The sequence below is a fragment of the Macaca fascicularis genome, chromosome 16 (genome assembly GCF_037993035.2).
Source record: "Macaca fascicularis isolate 582-1 chromosome 16, T2T-MFA8v1.1".
In the NCBI taxonomy this organism is placed as follows: domain Eukaryota; kingdom Metazoa; phylum Chordata; class Mammalia; order Primates; family Cercopithecidae; genus Macaca; species Macaca fascicularis.
This window is the reverse complement of record NC_088390.1, coordinates 6,766,321-6,787,103: the sequence shown is the minus strand read 5'-3', so window position 1 is coordinate 6,787,103 and position 20,783 is coordinate 6,766,321. Positions and strand designations below refer to the sequence as shown.

Genomic DNA, 20,783 nt, shown 5'->3' with positions numbered 1-20,783 from the left:
GTTAGGTCTAAAAAAAAAAAAAAGACAAAGTTAAAGAAAAGTTTATTGTTCCTTAATTATCTTGTTATCATGAAGATATAAAAATTCATTTGGAGGAGAGGTTGTAAGGATCAGCTTTTACATTGACATGTGAACTTATTTCCTCCAAAAAAAAGTGAATCAAAGGAAGAATATTAATTTGTTTGAGCAAATATGTGAGTATTTGTCAGGAAAAAAAATACTATGTCATGCCAAGTTAGCAGGATATTATTTTATAAAGCAGAGGACATAGTCTGGCTTGAATTACTCTTTAAGTTTGTTATTATAAATTTTATTAGTGGGGAACAGTCTACCATATTCACTACTTAATTTTGATTACTGATTAATGTTTTTGATAGCTAAATAGCCTAATACACCTAGACATAATAGCTAAATACACCTAGCTCAGGGGCTACAATCACAAACAAAATGAAGTCTCAGCTCTTAGTGAGCTTGCATAGCAAGATATAATTTCACCCATGCGTAAACATGATCTATTTTTATTGCAGTAAGTGGAGTGGTCAGATCATATCACTTTCATGGAAAGGCAAGACATGAGGGAGTGTGTGTGTGTTTGTGTGTGTGTGTGTGTGTGTGTGTTGAATGCTGGGGGTGAGGATGGTGTGAGATAGGAAGGGCATTTGAGGCAGAAGGCAGAGTACAGGGGAGTGAAACAGCATATTACTTTTGGGTAGATACATATCAAATGAGTATGGAAGCAATGGGAATGGATGATCTATGCCTTTTCCTCAGCAAGCAGTAAGTTGGGGAGCTACTTCCAATTCCATATTTTTTTATGGTGAAAAAGACATACATATATTTAGATTTAGCCAACTGGACTCAACACAATTTTGTTGGCAACATCCAAAGCACCATAATCAGGAGGCAGTTGAACATATGCCTTCTTCTCTCCAACAGGCTGATCAGGGTGTTGACCGTGGCCACATCCATGTCACAGAGCTTCTTCACAGCCTGTTTGATCTGGCGTTTGTTGGTTTTAACATCCACGATGAACATAAGTGTGTTGTTGTCTTCTGTCTCCTTCATGGCAGACCCAGTGGTCAGCAGAAACTTGATGACAGCATAGTGGTCAAGCTTGTTTCTCCTGGGGGCACTCTCCTGAGACTATCTGGGCTGCCTCCAGAGTTACAGTGTCTTGGGCTGCCAGAAGGTGGGTGGATCTTGATTTTTTGGTGGATCTTCTTTTTTATGTGGCCATGGACACCTTTCAACACTGCCTCCTTGGCCTTTAAAGCCTTTGCTTTGGCTTCAGCTTTAGGAGGGGCAGGAGCTTCCTTCTTGGCTTTTGGCATCATCTTGTGAACAGGGTCCAATTCCATATTTTAATTGGAGTGCTTAGTATATTAGCATTTAATATAATTGTTGATACAGTTGAATTTAGGTCTGCAACATTATTGTCATTTTTCCTGTATACCCCTTGTTTTTTTGTTCCCGCGTTCCTCCTTTCTTGCCGCCTTTTGAATTCTTTGAATATTTTTTCGAATTCCCTTTTAGTTTATGCTTGGGGATGCATCAAGCATAATTATTTGGCTTCCATAGTATCTGGTGAGAAGTACATGGTCATTTGAGTTGTCATTCCCTGTATGTAATCTGTCATTTTTCTCTGAAAGGTATCAGGTTTTCTTTTTGTCTTTGGTTGTCAGCAGTTTGATAACGATTTGTCTACGCATAGTTTTCTTCATCTTTATCCTGATTGGGGTTTGCTGAATTTCTTGTGCCTGTAAATTAATGTCTTTCACCAAATTGGGGGAAATTTCAGCTATTGTTTTGCAAGATTTTTTTCTGCCCCATTCTTTGTCTCTTTCTCTGGGACTCATTAAAAGTATCTCAGAGATTTTGATATTGAGGATCTCTTCTATTTTAATTTTTTTCTTCAGATTAGATAATTTCTGTTGATCTATCTTCAAATTCACTGACTCTTCTGTTATCTTCTATCTGCTGCTGTTAATTTTTAATTTTAGATATTTTAATCAATTTTAGAACTTCCACCTGGTTTATTTGCAGTTTTTATTTATCTGCTGAGATTTTCCATTTGTTTATTTATTACAAATATATATTTTTCTTTACATCATTATGCATGGTTACAATAGATGTTTTAAAATCCTTATTTAATAATTACAACATATGGGTCATCTTGGATTGGGCTTTTGATTGTATTTTCTCTTGATAAGGGATCACATTTATCTGTTTCTTTGCTTGTCAAGTAATTTGGGATTGAATTCTAGACATTGTAAATATTACGTTGTATAGATGCTGGTTTCTTTTAGCTCCCTCTGAAACCATTGAAATTTTTTTTGTTTGTTGCAGGCAGTTAACTGCCTGGATGCAAAGGCAAACTTTGATTCTCAAATCTCAGTTTGGGCTTTTTTTGTTTCTTTCCAAGATCAATATACAATTTATTGGCCAGGCACAGTGGCTCACGCCTGCAATCCCAGCACTTTGGGAGGCCAAGGCAGGTGGATCACAGGGTCAGGAGTTCGAGACCAGCCTGGCCAATATGGTGAAACCCTAGCTTATTATAGAGGATTGGGTACTTGACTTCCTTCACTCATCTAACTGACCCCCAGATGTCAGTATCTGCAGGTCTATTCTCTTGGGCCATTCAGAGAAGGATCTTACAAATGCTTGCCTGGTTAATATAAACCTGAGAAGTGCATGGGGATGAGGAGCTGCAGACCTCACTGTTCAATACGTAGACTTTCACCTAACCTCCATGTTTGCATCCAGCCCTGCACAGTACCCGGTGTTCTGAGTCCAGGGACTTTCTGGTTCAGCTTCTTCAAAAATGAACTCGCTAGTATTGGAATAGGGAACCTGAGGTCTAACTTATATATTTGCAGATTTTTCTACCAGTCACACAGTTTTCAGCCCCTACTCTCACACCTACTGTCCATGGAAATCAGTGCCCCCAGTTTCTAAGCCTTCCAAGGTTTTGTGGGGCAAAATCCTTCCTCTCCAAATGCCAACTTGACATCTGTACTTTGATATCCAATAGGCTAGCTAATTCAACATATCCAAAGCTGTCTTCTGATATTTCCCAAGTGGGTTCATGGCATCTTTTTTTCCCAGTTGCTCAGGCCAAAAATATTGGAGACATCCTTGCTGCTTCTCTCACATCCCACATCTAGTCTCTCAGCAAACCCTGTTGGCTTGCTTTCAAGATATACTGAGAACCTGATCTTTTGTCATCTCCATTGTTATCACCTTAGTCAAAGCCACCCTTATCTCTCACCTCGATTGTTGTAGTGATCTTCAAACTCTATCCATGCTTCTGTTCTCACTCATAAGTGGAAATTGAACAATGAGAACACATGTGCACAGGGAGGGGAACATCACACACCGGGGCCTGTTGGGGGGTGGGGGCAAGGGGAGAGAGAGCATTAGGACAAGTACCTAATGCATATGGGGCTTAAAACCTAGATGTCAGGTTGATAGGTGCAGCAAATCACCATGGCACATGTATACCTATGTAATAAACCTGCACATTCTGCACATGTATCCCAGAGCTTAAAGTAAAATTAAACAATAACAATAATAACAACAAAACTCTAGCCATGCTTCTTCTCTTGCCCCCCAAAGTCTGTTCTCAGTACGGCAGCCACAGTGATCCACTTAAAATGTAAGTCAGAACATGTCAGGTCTCTGCTCAAAATCCTCCAACAGTTTTCCAGCTTACACAGAGTAAAAGCCAAAGCCCTTACTATAATCTACAGGGTCCTACATAACCTTCTCTCACCTGTTGTCTTTCTCATTCATATCTCATTCTTACCCACCATGCTGACTCCACTGCAGCCACACTTGTCTCCTTGCTGTTTCAGGAACTAGCCATGCATGCTTCCACTACAGAAGCCAGCTGCATTAGCCATTCACTGGGAAGTCTATTACCCAGGAATCCGTGTGGACACAGTTTCTTCACTTCTTTCAGGTCTTTTCTCAAAAGACACCTTCTCAGTAAAGCCTTTCCAAAGCAACCAATCTAACATTTCTGCCCAATTCCATTATATTCTGTATTCTGCTTCCATGCTTTAGTTTTTCTTCATAATACTATATATTTGATTTGCTTTTTATCTATTTTTCTCAACTAGAATATAGTTCCACGAGGAAAAACATTTTTGCCTATTTTGTTTACTGCTGTATCCCTGGTGAACTATATGCCAACAGCAAACAATCTGAAAAAGAAATCAAGAAAGTAATCCTGTGTACAAAGCTACAAATAAAATTAAATACCTAGGAATTAACCAAAGAAGTGAAAGATGTCTACAATGAAAACTATAAAACATTGATGCAGGAAATCGAAGAGGACACCAAAAATGGAAAAATATTTCATGTTCATGGACTGAAGGAATCAATATTGTTAAACTGTCCATACTACCCAAAGTCATCTACCGATTCAGTGCAATCCTTATCAAAATACCAACGACGGCCGGGCGTGGTGGCTCAAGTCTGTAATCCCAGCACTTTGGGAGGCTGAGACGGGCAGATCACGAGGTCAGGAGATCGAGACCATCCTGGCTAACATGGTGAAACCCCATCTCTACTAAAAAATACAAAAAACTAGCCAGGCGAGGTGGCAGGTGCCTGTAGTCCCAGCTACTTGGGAGGCTGAGGCAGGAGAATGGCGTGAACCCGGGAGGCAGAGCTTGCAGTGAGCTGAGATCCGGCCACTGCACTCCAGCCTGGGCGATAAAGCGAGACTCCATCTCAAAAAAAAAAAAAAAAAAAAAAACCAAACCCAAACCAATGGCATTCTTCACAGAATTAGAACAAACAATCTTAAATTTATATATATGGAACTACAAAAGACCCAGAATAGCCAAAGCTACCTGAGAAGAATAAAACTGGAAGAATCACATTACCTGACTTCAAATTATACTACAGAGCTATAGTCACCAAAACAGCGTGATACTGGCATAAAAACAGACACGTAGACCTATGGAACAGAATACAGAACCTAGAAACAAATCCACACACCCACAGTGAACTCATTTTCAACAAAGATGCCAAGAACACACTTTGGGAAAATGGCAGTCTCTTCAATAGATGGTCCTGGGAAAACTGGATATCCATGTACAGAAGAATGAAACTAGATCACTATCTCTTGCCGTACCTGAAAATCAAATCAAAATGGACTAAAGATGTCAATCTAAGACCTCAAACTGTGAAACTACTACAAGAAAACATTGGGGAAACTCTCCAGGACATTGGACTGGGTAAAGATTTCTTGAACAATACCCCTCAAGCACAGGCAACCTAAGCAAACATAGACAGATGGGATCATATCAAGTTAAAAAGCTTCTCCACAGCAAAGGAAACAGTGAACAAAGTGAAAAGACAACCCATGGAAAGAATGGGAGAAAATAATTGAAAATTACCCATCTGACAAGGGATTAATTACCAGAATATTTAAGAAGCTCAACTAACTCTATAGGAAAAAAATCTAGTAATCCAATTTCAACGTGGGCAAAAGATCTGAGTAGAAATTTCTCAAAAAGAAGACATACAAATGGCAAACAGGCATTTGAAAAGGTGCTCAATATCATTGATCATCAGAGAAATGCAAATCAAAACTACAATGAGATATCATCTCACCTCAGTTATAATAGCTTTTATCCAAAAGACAGGCTATAACAAATGCTGGCAAGGATGTGGAGAAAAGGAAACCTTCGTACTGTTTATAGGAATGTAAATTAGTACAATTACTATTGTACTAATAGTGAAGAACAGTTTGGAGGCTCCTCAGAAAGCTAAAAATAGAGTTACCATATGATCCAGCAATCCCACTGCTAGGTATATACCCAAAAGAAAGGCAGTCAGGGAGAAGGATGGTCAAGATGGATGACTAGAAGCAGTTAATGTGCACCACTCTCATGGAGACAAATAGAAAGGGTGAGTAAATACAGCACCTTCAACTGAGTCATCCAGGTATAATTATTGGGATTCATCAGGAAAACAACTTAACCCACAGAGAATGGAGAAAAGCAAGGCAGGACAATCGCCTGCCCAGGAGTGACACAGAGCCAGGGGAGCCTCCATGAGTGAGTGAACAACCCCAGAGATCCATGTGTCCCCCATATATTTTTGCAACTCTCAGATCAGGAGATCCCTTCATGAACCCACTCCACCATGGTCTGCATTCTGACATGCAGAGCTACGTGGAATTTTGGCAGAGCAGCCACTCAGGCATACATGGAGCCCCCGGAACTTTAGATAACTGGACTTCCTGGCAAAAGCAGCTGCAACTCTAATGAAGTGGGAGGTTCTACCCCTAGAAAAGGAGCTAAATCCAGGGGGCTGAGCATTGACCATCTGTAGGCCCTGCTTCCATGGCACCTTGCAAGATAAGGCCCACTAGCTTGGAACTCCAGCCAGTTACTGGTAGCAGCATTACACCTCCCTGGAATAGAGCTCCCAGGGGGAGGGACAGGCCACCATCTTTGCTTTTTCACAGCCTTAGGCATTATTGCCTTCAGGATCTAGAGAGTCCAAGGTTACTAGGGACTGGAGGCAATCCCTTTCACAGTTGCCACAAAGAGAATAAAATACCTAGGAATACAGCTAACTAGGGAGGTAAAACATCTCTACGATGAGAATTACAACACACTGCTAAAAGAAACCAGAGATGACACAAATGGAAAGGCATTCCATGCTCATGGATAGGAAGAATCAGTGTCATTAAAATGGCCATACTGCCCAAAGCAATTTACAGATCCAATGCATATATATATATATAAATATATATATTTATGAAATATGTAAGATATTGCGATATAGGCATGCAAGGCATAATATTCCCATTGGGATTGCGTATCCATCACCTCAAGTATTTATACTTTCTGTTACAAACAACCCAATTATACTCTTGGTTTTTTTTTTTTTTTTTTGAGATGGAGTCTCGTCCTGTCGCCCAGGCTGGAGTGCAATGGCGCAATCTCAGCTCACTGCAAGCTCCATCTCCTGGGTTCACGCCATTCTCCTGCCTCAGCCTTCCAAGTAGCTGGGACTACAGGTGCCTTCCACCACGCCCGGCTAATTTTTTGTATTTTTAGTAGAGATGGGGTTTCACCGTGTTAGCCAGGATGGTCTCGATCTCCTGAACTCATGATCCACCCGCCTCAGCCTCCCAAAGTGCTGGGATTACAGGCATGAGCCACCATGCCCAGCCTATCCTCAGTCGATTTTTGTATCAGGTGAGAGATTAGGATCCAGTTTTATTCTCCTACATCTGGCTTGCCAATTATCCCAGCACTATTTGTTGAATAGGGCGTCCTTTCCCCACTTTATGTTTTTGTTTGCTTTGTTGAAGACCTGTTGGCTGTGAGTGTTTGAGTTTATTTCTGGGTTCTCTACTCTGTTCCATTGGTCTATGTGCCTATTTTTACACCAGTACCATGCTGTTTGGGTGACTATGGCCTTACAGTGTAGTTTGAAATCAGGTAATGTGAGGCATCCAGATTCGTTCTTTTTTATTTAGTCTTGCTTTGGCTATGTGGGCTCTTTTTTGGTTCCGTATGAAGTTTAGAATTTTTTTTTCTAGTTCTGTGAAGAATTATGGTGGTATTTTGATGAGAATTGCATTGAATTTGTAGATTGCTTTTGGCAGTACAGTCATTTTTGCAATATTGATTCTACCTATCCATGAGCTTGAGATGTGTTTCCACTCATTTGTGTTGTCTATGACTTGTTTCTGCAGTGTTTTATAGTTTTCCTTGTAGAGGTCTTCCACTTCCTTGGTTAGGTATATTCCTAAGTATTTTATTTTTTGCAGCTATTGTAAAAGGGGTTGAGTTCTTTATTTGACTCTCAGCTTGGTCACTGTTGGTGCACTAATTTGTATACATTCATTTTGCATCCTGAAACTTTGCTGAATTCATTTATCCATTCTAGGAGCTTTTTGGAGCCATCACCCACTACTCTTCCTAAGCTCTGGTAGCCATCCTTCTACTCTCCATCTCCATGAGTTCAATTGTTTTCATTTCTAACTCCCACAAATAAGTGAGAAGACGTGAAGTTTGTCTTTGTGTACCTGACTTATTTCACTTGACAAAATTACCTCCGGTTCCATCTATGTTGTTGCAAATGACAGGATATCACTCTTTTTTATACTTGAATAGTACTCCATTATGTATATATCTTACATTTTCTTTAACCATTCATCTGTTGATGGACACTCAGGCTGCTTCCAATCTTGGCTATTTGAACAGTGCTGCAATAAACATGGGAGTGCAGACATCTCTTTGATAATACTGATTTCCTTTCTTTGGGGTATACACCTAGCAGGGAGATTGCTGGGTCATATGCTAACCTATTTTTAGTTTTTTGAGGAACCTCCAAACAGTTATCCTTAGTGGTTGTACTAATTTAAACTCCCACCAACAGTGTATGAGGGTTTCCTTTTCTCCACATCCTTGCCAGCATTCATTATTGCCTGTCTTGGATAAGGGCTATTTTATCTGCGGTGAGATGATATCTCATTTTAGTTTTAATTTGCATTTCTCTAATGATCAGTGATATTGAGCATCTTTTCATACACCTGTTTGCCATCTGTATGTCTTCTTTTGAGAAATGTCTATTCAGATATTTTGCTCATTTTAAAATTGGATTATTGGATTTTTTTCCTATAGAGTTTTTTTAGTTCCTTATCTATTCTGGTTATTAATCCCTTGTCAGATGGATAGCTTGCAAATATTTTCTTTTCTTTTTCTTTTCTTTTTTTTTTTTTTGAGACCAAGTCTCACCCTGTCACCCACGCTGGAGTGCAATGGTGCAACCTCGGCTCACTGCAACCTCTGCCTCCCAGGTTCAAGCGATTCTCCTACCTCAGCTGGGATTACAGGCACACACCACCACTCCTGGCTCATTTTTTTGTATCTTTAGTAGAGATGGGGTTTCACCATATTGGCCAGGGTGATCTTGAACTCCTGACCTCATGATCTGCCCACCTTGGCCTCCCAAAATGCCAGGATTAGAGCCATGAGCCACTGCGCCTGGCCAGTTTGCAAATATTTCTGTGGGTTGTATCTTGACTTTGCTGATTGCTTCCTTTGCTGTGAAGAAGTTTTTAACTTGATGTGATCGTACTTGTTCATTTTTGCTCTGGTTTCCTGTGCTTATGGGGGTACTTCTCAAGAATGCTTTGCCCACTTCAAGGTCCTGGAGAGTTTCCCCAATGTTATCTTTTAGTAGTTTCATAGTTTGAGATCTTAGATTTAAGTATTTAATGCATTTTATTTGATTTTTATATATGGCAAGAGATAGGCATCTAGTTTCATTCTTTTGCATATGGATATTCAGTTTTCTCAGTACCATTTATTGAAGAGGATGTCTTTTTCCCATGTGTGTTTTTGGCACCTTAGTCAAAAATGAGTTCACTGTAGATGTATATATTTGTTTCTGGGTTCTCTATGCTGTTCCATTAGTCTATATGTCTATTTTTATGCTGGTACTATGCTGTTTTGGTGAGGTGACTACAGCTCTGTAGTATAATTTGAAGTCAGGTAATGCGATTTCTTCACTTTTGTTATTTTGTTCAGGATAGCTTTGGCTATTCTGGGTTATATAAATTTCAGAATTTTTTTTTCTATTCCTGAGAAGAATGTGATTGGTATTTTTGATAGGGATTGCATTGAATCTGTAGATCACTTTGGATACTACAGAAAGTTTAACAATATTGATTCTTCCAATCCTTGAACATGGAATAACTTTCCATTTTTTGGTGTCCTTTCCATTTCTTTCACCAGGGTTTTGTAATTTTCATTGTTGAGATCCTTCACTTCTTTGGTTGATTCCTAGGTATTTAATTTTACTTGTAGCTACTGTAAAGAGAATTACTTTCTTGATATCTTTTTCAGATTGTTCACTACTAATATATAGAAATGCTATTGATTTTTATATGATGAATTTGCATGCTGCACCTTACTGAATTTGTTTATTAATTCTGATAATTTTTTGGTGGAGTCTTTAGGTTTTTCCAAACGTAAGATCACCTCATCTACAAGCAAGGATAACTTGACTCCTTCCTTTCCAATTTGTATGTTCTTTCTTTCTTTCTCTTGTCTGATTGCTCTTGTTAGGACTTCCAGTACCATGTTGTATAACAGTTGTAAAGTGGGCATCCTTGTCGTGTTCCAGATCTTAGAGGAAAGGCTTTCAGTTTTTCCCCATTCAATATGGCACTAGTTGTAGGTCTATTATATATAGCTTTTATTATGTTGAGGTATGTTCCTTCTATACCCCGTGTTTTTAGGGGTTTTATCATGAAGGGATGTTGAATTTTATCAAAAGTTTTCCAGCATGAGTTGAAACGATCATATGTTTTTGTCCTTTTTTCTGTTGATATGATGTATCACATTGATTGATTTGCATATGTTAAAGCCATTCTTGCATCCCTGGGATAAATCCCACCTGGTCATGATGAAAGGTCTCTTTAATGTGTTGTTGAATTCAGTTTGCTAGTATTTTGTTGAAGATTTTTCCATCATTGTTCATCAGGGATATTCATCTGTAGTTTCTTTTTTTGATGTGCCTTTGTCTGGTTTTGGTATCAGGGTAGTACTGGTCTTGGAAAATGGGTTTGGAAGACTTCCTTTCTCCTCTTTCAGAATAGTTTGAGTAGGATTGGCATTAGTTCTTCTTTAAATGTTTGGTAGAATTCAGCAGTGAAATGACTAGGCCCTGGGTTTTTCTTTGCTGGGAGACTTTTTATCATGGCCTTGAGCTCATTACTCATTGTTATTGGTTATGTTCAGATTTTAGATTTTTTCATGGTTCAATCTTGGTAGGTTTTATGTGTCTAGGAATTTATCAATTTCTTCTATTAATTGATTTTCCAATTTGTTGGCATACGATTGCTCATTACAGCCCCTAATGATCCTTTGGATTTCTGCAGTATTGGTTATAATGACTCCTTTTTTTAATCTCTGATTTTATTCATTTGGGTCTTCTGTATTTTTTTTCTTAGTGTGGTTGAAGCTTTGTCAACTTTATCTTTTCAAAAAAACCCAACTTTTCATTTCATTGATCCTTATATTGTTTTCTTCATTTCAATTTCATTTATTTCTACTCCGATGTTTATTATTTCTTTTTTCTACAGATTTAGGATTTGGTTTGCTCTTGCTTTTCTAGTTTTTTAAGAAGCATCATTAGATTGTTTATTTGAAGTTTGTCTACTTTTTTTTATGTAAGTGCTTATTATAGCTACACACTTTCCTCCTAGTACTGCTTTCACTGTATCCCACAGGGTTTGGCATATTGTTCCTGTTATCATTTTGTAAATAAATTTTTCAATTTTCTTCTTAATCTCTTAATTGGCACACTGGTCATTCAGGAGCATATTGTTTAATTTCCGTGTGTTTTTATAATTTCCAAAATTTTTCTTCTTATTGATTTCTAGTTATATTTCATTATGGTCAGAGAAGATACTTCATATTATTTCAATCTTTTGGAGTGTTTTAAAGCTTTTTTTGTAGCCTAACATATCTCTCCTTGAGAATGGTGCCAAGGAGAAGAATATGTATTCTGTAGCCATTGGATGAAATATTCTATAAATATCTATTAGGTCCATTTGGTCTATAGTGCAGATTAAGTCCAATTTTTTTTTAATTGATTTTCTCTCTGGATGATCTGTCCACTGCTGGAAGTGGAGTACTGAAGTCTCCAGCTGTTATTTTATTAAGTCTATCTCTCTCTTTAATTCTAATAATATCTTCTTTATATATCCGGGTGCTCCAGTGTTGGGTGCATATATTTTTATAATCATTATATTATCTTGCTGAATTAACCTCTTTATTGTTATATAATGGCCTTGTCTCTTTTTACAGCTTTTGTCTTGAAATATAATTTTGATATAGTTATAGCTACTCCTTCTCTTTTTTGGTTTCCATTGGTAAGGAATATCTTTTTCCACTCCTTTATTTTCAGTCTATGTGTGTCTTTATAGGTGAAGTGTGTTTCTTGCGGGCAACAGATTATTGGGTCTTGTTTTTTCACCTATTCAGCCACTCTATGTCTTTTGATTGGAGAGTTCAGTCTGTTTACATTCAATGTTATTATCGATAAGTAAGGACTTACTTCTGTCATTTTGTTATTTGTTTTCTGGTTGCTTTCTGGTCTTTTCTTCCTTCCTGCGTTCGCCTTGGTGAAGGTCATTTTCTCTGGTGGTATGTTTTAATTTCTCACCTTTAATTTTTGTGTATCTGTTGTTTGGCTTTTGGTTTGAAGTTACCGTGAGGCTTGCAAATAATACATTATAACCCATTATTTTAAACTGATGTCAAATTAATACTGATTGCATAAACAAACAAGCAAGCAAAGAGAAAACGAATAAAAACTCTATATTTTAACTTCATCCTCCACTATTTAACTTTGTTGCTTCTATTTATATCTTATTTTACTATGTCTTTAAAAAGTTATTGTAGTTATTATTTTTGATTAGTTCATCTTTTAGTCTTTCTACTTAAGATACGAGTAATTTAAACACCACAATTACAGTGTTATAATATTCTGTGTTTTTCTGTGTATTTAACGTTACCAGTGAGTTCTGTACTTTCAGATGATTTCTTATTGCTCATCAGTGTCCTCTTCTTTTGGATTGAAGAATTCTCTTTAGCATTTATTTCCTTCAGACCGCTCTGATGTTAATGAAATCTCTGTTTTTATTTGTCTGGGAAAGTCTTCATTTGCCTTTCATGCTTGAAGGATATTTGCACTGGATATGCTATTCTAGGGTAGCATATCTTTTTTTTCCTTCAGCACGTTAAATATGCCATGCTATTCTCTTCTGGCCTGCAGGGTTCCCACTGAAAAGTCTGCTGCCAGATGTATTGAAGCTCCATTGTATGTTATTTGTGTTTTTTCTCTTGCTGTTTTTAGGATCCTTTCTTTACCCTTGACCTTTGGGAGCTTGACTATTAAATGCCTAGAGGTAGTCATTTTTGTGGGTTAAATCTGCTCGGTTTTTCTATAACCTTATTGTACTTGAATATTGATATCTTTCTCTATGTTTGGGAAGTTCTCTGTTATTATCCTTTTGAATAAACTTTCTACCTCTACCTCCTCTTTAATACCTATAACTCATAGATTTGCCCTTTTGAGCCTATTTTCTAATTCTCGTTGGTGTGCTTCATTCTTTTGTCTGTTGACTCCTTCAACTATGAATTTTCAGATAGCCTGTCTTCAAACTCACTGATTTTTTCTTCTGCTTGACCAATTGTGCAAAAGCCACAGTGTTACTGGGCTTGGGATAACCCAAGTGCAGATACAGTTGCAGTGACCAAAATTTTAGATCAGAAAACCCAAGTCCCTCCAAATTCTTGGAAAACCTACCCAAGAAGAATGGGTACAAACAAGCTCTGACTGCACAGGCTACAATAAATACCTAACTCTTCAATGCCCAGACACCAATGAACATCTATAAGCATCAACAACATCTGGGAAAATGTGACCTCACCAAATGAACTAAATAAGACACCAGGGGCCAATCCCAGAGAGAGAGAAATATGTGACCTTTCAGACAGATAATTCAAAATAGCTGGTTTTTTTTTTTTTTCCATGACACAGCCCTCAGGAGGTCCTGAGAACATGTGCCCCAAAATAGCTTGAGGAAGCTCAATGAAATTTAAGATAACACAAAGAAGGAATTTAGAATTTTACCAGATACATCTAACAAAGAGATTTAAACAATTAAAAAGAATCAAGCAGAAATTTTGGAGTTGAAAAATGCATCTGTCATACTCAAGAAAGCATCAGACTCTCTTAATAGCAGAATGGATCTACATTGTGGTCTTTGATAAGATCCAGAAGAATTGGCTGGGTTACCGGCAGAGGCTCTTGCTCTCCTCCTTACTTTTTCCCGAATAAAGAGCTTATCTCTGCGTGCTGAGCTGCCTGCAGCTGGGGCAGGAGTGACACAAGCACCTCTGTTGTCACCACCACTGGAACTGCACTTGGTTAGACCTGAAGCCAGCCTAGCACTGGGTCTTGTCAAGGCCCACTGTGATCACTATCTGGATACCACCTATGTCCGCTGAGGTCCTAGAGCTGTGCGATTAGCAGGTAGTAAAACTAGCTACACTCATGTCTTTCCTTTCGGGACAGCAAGTTCTCCCCAGTCCTGGGCAGGTCCAGAGATGATATCTAGAAGCCAGCACCTGGAGTCAGAAATTTTAGGAATTTACCTGGTGTTGTACTGAGCTGGCTGAATTTACCTGGCTGAGCTGGCACCCAAGCCACAAGTCAAAATCCTTCCCACTCTTCCCTTCCCTTTCCACAAGCAGAGGAGTCTCTCCCCATGGCCACCACCACCACAGGCCCACAGGGTCAAAGGTGGGGTACTGCTGGGATACCACCAATGTTCACTCAAGGCCCAAGGGCTCTTCAGCCTGCTTGTGGTGAATGCTGCCAGGCCTGGGTCTCACGCTTCAGGGCAGTGGGCTCCCTTCTGGCCCATGGCAGGTCCAGGAATGCCAACCAAGGGCCCAGCCTGGAATCAGGAACCCTAAGTGCCTGCTTGGTGCTCTACTCTACCTTGGCTGAGCTGGTACCTATGTTGCAAGACAAAGTCCATTTTACTCTGCTTTAGAAAAGCAAAAGGAATCTCTCTCCATAGCCACTATAGCTAGTAATGTGCTGTGTCACACCAGAAGCCAGCACATCTCAGAGTCGCATCCAAGGCCCATGGTGTGTACTACCTGGCTACCACTGTTGATTATTCAGGGCCCAAGTGCTCTTTGGTCAGCAGATGATGAATTCTGCCAGGATTGGGTCCTTCCCTTCAAGGCAGTGTGTTCTCTTCTGGCCCAAGGCATGTCTAGAAATGTCATCCAGGACCTAGGGCCTGGAATCAGGCCTCTGGACTCTGCCCAGTACCCTATCCTACTGTAGCTAAGCTGGTATCCAAAATTCAAGACAAAGCCGTCTTTAATCTTCCCTCTCCTCTTCTCAAACAGAAGAAAGGAGTCTCTCTTGGAGTTATGAGCTGCACTGCCTGGGGTTGGAGGAAGAGTAGCATAAGCACCCTTAGCCACCCTGGCTGGTATCTCACAGGGTTCATGCCCTGGTAAGACACTGGCTCTGAGCCCAGCATAGCACCAAGACTTGCCTAGGAATTGCAGTCCTTGTGGCCTAGACTGCCTTTCAAGTTTATCTGGGACCCCAGAGGACTTTAGCCTGCAGTGGCAAGGCTCACCAGGACTCAGCTTCCAACTGCTGGGATGGATGATTCCCCTTTGGCTAGGGATGGTCTAAATGCTCCTTCTGTGGGTGTTGGCTGAGTCCTGCCCAGTGTTGCTTTCTGCTGTGATAAGGTAGCACCGAGTTCCAATGCAAAGTCCCACAATAGCTTGTACTCTTCCTTGCTGAAATGCACAAATTCTCTATACCACATGACCACTGTCAGGGGATGGGGGAGGGACGGCATCAACAGCTTGAGACTGTCTTTCCTACCCTCTTCAGTGCCTCTTTCAGAGATATGAAGTTAAAACCAGGTTCTGTGATCACTCACCTGATTTTCGGTTCTTGCAATGACGCTTTATGTGTGTAGACAGTTGAGGCTTCTATTCAGCCATCTTGCACCACCACCTGTCAAGAGCATGAGGACTGAGCAACAAGGTCATTGCTGATGGACTGGAGTTCAGTAGCACTGGTGGTAGAAGCCAGAATTCAAAATGATATAGCAGAACCTATATCATTTTTGACTGGTTGAATTGGAGTCACTTGCTGTCCAGAAGGGAGGCAATTGAGGGAGGATGATTGGTGGAGGCTTCTATTTGGCCGTCTTGCTCCACCTCCAGGATTTCTTTTTGGGGTGATAAAAATGTTCTAAGATTGATCGTGATGATGGTTGCACAGTTCTGTGAATATACTAAAAACCATTCATTGTATACTTTAAATGGATAAATTGTATGAGATGTGCATTTTATCTCAGTAAAGATGATATGTGTCTAAATTTTTATTTTTATTTACATAATTTTTATTTTTATAATTATTTTTATTTACATATAAAATTTTTATTTACCTATAAATAAAATTTTTATTTATAGGTAAATAATTTTTATACTTATATATAAAAATTTTAATTATATTAAAAATTTTTTATTTATATTTACATATAAATAAAATTTTATTTACATACAAATAAAATTTTATTTACATATAAATGTAATTTTTATTTACATATAAAATAATTTACATAAAATAATTTACATAAAACACATAAAATATTTACATATTATTTTTATTTACATATAAAAAATAAATATAGACCTGACACGGTGGCTCACGCCTGTAATCTCAGCATTTTGGGAGGCCAAGAAGAGAGGATCCCTTGAGCCCAGGAGTTCAAGGCTGCAGTGAGCTATGACCACATTACTGTACTACAGCCTGGGTGACAGAGTGAGACCTTGTCTCTCAAAAAATATATATATATATATACACGTATAAAACATATAATGCATAACAATTGTATATGTAAAAATATCTTTATATATTTAAATTTTAAAAATATTATTAGACTGTTTATATGTTTTATACATTGTTTTATAATTTTATATTTTATGTAAAAATACATTATCATATATATTTGTTTATGTGTGTGTGTGTATGTGTCTATATATAAAAAACAATATATAAAACATGGGTGGCTGAATATGGAACACTGGGACTCAACATCCATTCTACCCTCCTCCTGTGTACTTTCCCACATTGCAGTTTTCTTTGCAGCCAGGGATTCAGCTGTGATTCGCATTTCGACAATCAGATGCATTGCAAGAGATTTGTAAGAAAGGGAAGGTGGAGTCTGGGCTTCCTGCTTCTTTCTGTTGGCCAGCTCAGTCCTCAAGGCTTTGGGATTTTCTGAGTATAACATCAGCAGAGGTCCCAGTGTCCCGTCACTAGTTTTGTGGTAACATGCACAGCTTCTTCTGCTTTCTTTTTGGCTTTATTTACTGATACAGCTCTATCTTCCCTGATACCTGCACTTCTGCATTCTGACTCATCCCTTACCCAATCTCCTTCTTCCCATCAAAGGCAATTCTATCCAGCCCTCCATAGCTTTCTTTCATAGCATTCCTATTCCTATTTCTTTTCTTTACCTCCTATAGCCTCTTCTCTCCTCCCACCCCCACATATAAATGTGTGCATGTCTCTCCCATTAAAAAGCAAATAAACAGAAAATCTCCTTTGACCCTTTCGTCCTTTCAAGTACACCTCGCTTTTCTTTTCTCCTCACAGTCAGAATTCTGGAAGGAGCAGTCTAATCTTGCTGGTGTTGCTTTGTATGGCTTCCCATTCTCTCCCTACTCTGCTTCAACCTGGCTTTTGCCTCCACTGCTACTGAACTCCACTCCATCTGCAATGACCTTGTTGCCCAGTCCTCATGCACTCAACAGTCAGCACTGTAGGCCCCTCCCTCCTTCCTGAATCCCTTTGAATCCTTGATTTCCATTGGTTCTCCTTCCTGAATGCCTTCCAATCCTTGATGTCCATTGGTTCTCCTTCCTGAAGCCCTTCCAATCCTTGATTTCCATTGGTTTCCTCTGTCTTTGTTTTCCTCCTTCTTCCATTGGTGCACCTTTTTTGTCCTCTCCATCAGCATCTTTTCTTCCTTTCATTTGCTAAAGTCTGGTGTCTCCCAGAGTTCTGGCAGAGCCCTTTCTTTTTTTGCAGGGTAAAATCTTCTCTCTGGGGAAATCACTGTCAGATGGCTTCCAACTCTCCATTTCCAGCAGGACCACTCCCCTGAAATCTAAATTACTTATCTGCCTTCCAGACAGCAGATGACTCCAATCCAACCAGGCAAAAATAAAACTTCACTAGCTTGCCCTCCCCACCTCCATCCACCTCCATTCTGCTGAAATACCCCTATCTTCGTAAATGACATCACCAGCCACCCGCCACCCAAGCCAGAAACCTGGAAGTCACACTAGCCTGTCCCTCTTCTTCCCACCTTCATTTGTTCAACAAGTGTTTGTTGAGCACCGACCATGGAAGAGAAAATTCCAGGTGATGGGTGCTATGGCATTGAACAGAACAGACGGTCTCTGGTCTAATAGAACTTATCTTCTATTAGGGAAGAGAAGATTCAAACAAAATAGTTATGCTCTATCAGGTGGTGAAAATAAACAAAGCATGAAAGGCAGTTGTGAATTATGCTTGGGACTGCTACTTGTGTGGGGTGAGCAGAAAAGGTTTTTTTTTTTGTTTTTTTTTTTTTTTTTAAAGTTCTAGGGTACATGTGCACAACGTGCAGGTTTGTTACATATGTATACATGTGCCATGTTGGTTTGCTGCACCCATTAGCTCATCATTTACATTAGGTATTTCTCCTAATGCTATCCCTCCCCTTGCCCCCCTCTCCATGACAAGCCCCGGGGTGTGATGTTCCCCGCTCTGTGCCCAAGTGTTCTCATTGTTCAATTCCCACCTCTGAGTGAGAACATGTGGTGTTGGTTTTCTGTCCTTGTGGTAGTTTGCTGAGAATGATAGTTTCCAGCTTCATCCATGTCCTTACAAAGGACATGAACTCATCCTTTTTTATGGCTGCATAGTATTCCATGGTGTATATGTGCCACATTTCTTAATCCAGTCTATCATTGATGGGCATCTGGGTTGGTTCCTAGTCTTTGCTATTGTGAATAGTGCCACAATAAACATACATGTGCAGGTGTCTTATAGTAGCATGATTTATAATCCTTTGGGTATATACCCAGTACTGGGATGGCTGCGTCAAATGGTATTTCTAGTTCTAGATCCTTGAGGAATTGCCACACTGTCTTCCACAATGGTTGAACTAGTTTACACTCCCACCAACAGTGTAAAAGCTTTCCTATTTCTCCACATCCTCTCCAGCATCTGTTGTTTCCTGACTTTTTAATGATCACCATTCTATCTGGTGTCTCATTGGTATCTCATTGTGGCTTTGATTTGCATTTCTCTGATGACCAGTGATGATGAGCATTTTTTCATGTGTCTGTTGGCTGCATAAATGTCTTCTTTTGAGAGTGTCTGTTCATATCCTTTGCCCACTTTTACTGGGCATAGTGGCAGGCGCCTGTAATCCCAGCTACTTGGGAGGCTGAGGCAGGAGAATCGCTTGAACCTGGGAGGCAGAGGTTGCAGTGAGCCGAAATCGCGCCATTGCACTCCAGCCTGGGTGATGGAGTGAGACTGCATCTAAAAAAACAAACAACAACAACAACAACAAAACGTGTGTAGTGCCTCCCCCTGCTCTCTCTCTCTTCCTCTTGCTCCAGCCATTTGAAGATGCTTGCTCCTGCTTTGCCTTTCACCATGAGTGAAATTTTTCTGAGGCCTCCCCAGAAGCCAAGTAGATTCCAGCATCATGCTTCCTGGACAGCCTGCAGAACTGTGAGCCACTTAAACCTCCTTTCTTTATAAATTACCCAGTCTCAGGTATCTCTTTATAGCAATGCGAAAATGGACTAATACACACATGACCATTTTGAAGGCCTTGAGTTTATGGTGAGTGAGGTGGAAAGTCAGTGGAGGGTTTTGAGCACAGAAGTGACATGATCGGAATTATGATTTAAAAGGTTATCTCTGGGGGCTGTTCTGAGAATAGACTGAACAGAGGTAAGTATGAAGGCAGGGAGATTAGTTAGAAATCTAGTCATGAGGGCTAGATCAGGTTGGCTCCCATGGAGGTGAGAATAATTGCATGATAGATATATTTAGAAGTTAGAGCCCAGAGGACTGGGTTGGAAGTCTGGGTGTGAAAGAAAGTCAAGAATAATCCAAGTGCTTTTTTAGGGGAAGACAAAGTCTCACTCTGTCACGCAGGCTGGAGGGCAGTGGCGTGATCTTGGCTCACTGCAACCTCTGCCTCCCGGGTTCAAGCAATTCTCCTGCCTCAGCCTCCCAAGTGGTTGAGATTACAGGCACGTGCCACCACACCCAGCTAATTTTTGTATTTTTAGTAGAGATGGGGTTTTGCCATGTTGGCCAGGATGGTTTTGAATTCCTGACCTCAAGTGATTCGCCCACTTCAGCTTCTCAAAGTGCTGGGATTACAGGTATACTCCTGGCCCAATCCAAGTGCTTTTGGCCTGAGCAATTGGAAAAAAACGGACTTTCTATTTGCTAAGATGGGAAAGATTCCAGTTTGGGCTGGGGAATGGTATTCTGGAGTGATTTTGGATGTGTTATGTGTGAGATGCCCATTAGAAATTCAAGTAGAGTTGTCAAGTAGGCTGCCAGAGACGCAAATGTGGAGTTAGGAGAGAGGCTGGGGCTGGCCTGGAAACATCCATTTGGGAGCTGTCTACATGTGATGGTGTTGAAAGCCGTGAGACTGGATGAAATCAGGGAAGAGCTGAACCCTGGGACACTCCAGTGTTTGGAGTTTCAGAAGAACTTGACTCGCAAAAGAGACTGAGAAGAAGTCACTGAGAAGGTGAAAGGAAAACCAAGGAGTGTGGTGTCTGGGAGGCAAGTCGAGAAAGTGTTGTAAGACAGAAGGCTCCGTAGTAACAGATGCTGCCAACGGGGAGAGAGATAAAGACTGAAAGGTGGCCACGAGATCAGTGATTTGGAGGTGACTGCTGACCTTGACAGACGGTCTGAATGGAGTTACACAATCCTGACTGGAATGGGTTCAGTGGAGAATGGGCAAAGAAAAAGTGAAGACAGTGAGTATAAACAACCCTTCCCAGGAGCTTTGCCACCAAGGCCACGAGAAAAACAGGTGAGGGACCGGCGTGTAAGGAAGAGAGGGTTTTGCTGAGATAGACGTT

General features: G+C 40.0%; 1 pseudogene; it reads right to left on the bottom strand.

Annotated features, from left to right (window-relative positions):
- Positions 1–844: 844 nt before the first annotated feature.
- LOC107127715 (large ribosomal subunit protein uL23 pseudogene) lies at positions 845–1,334 on the bottom strand (annotated as a pseudogene).
- Positions 1,335–20,783: the final 19,449 nt, after the last annotated feature.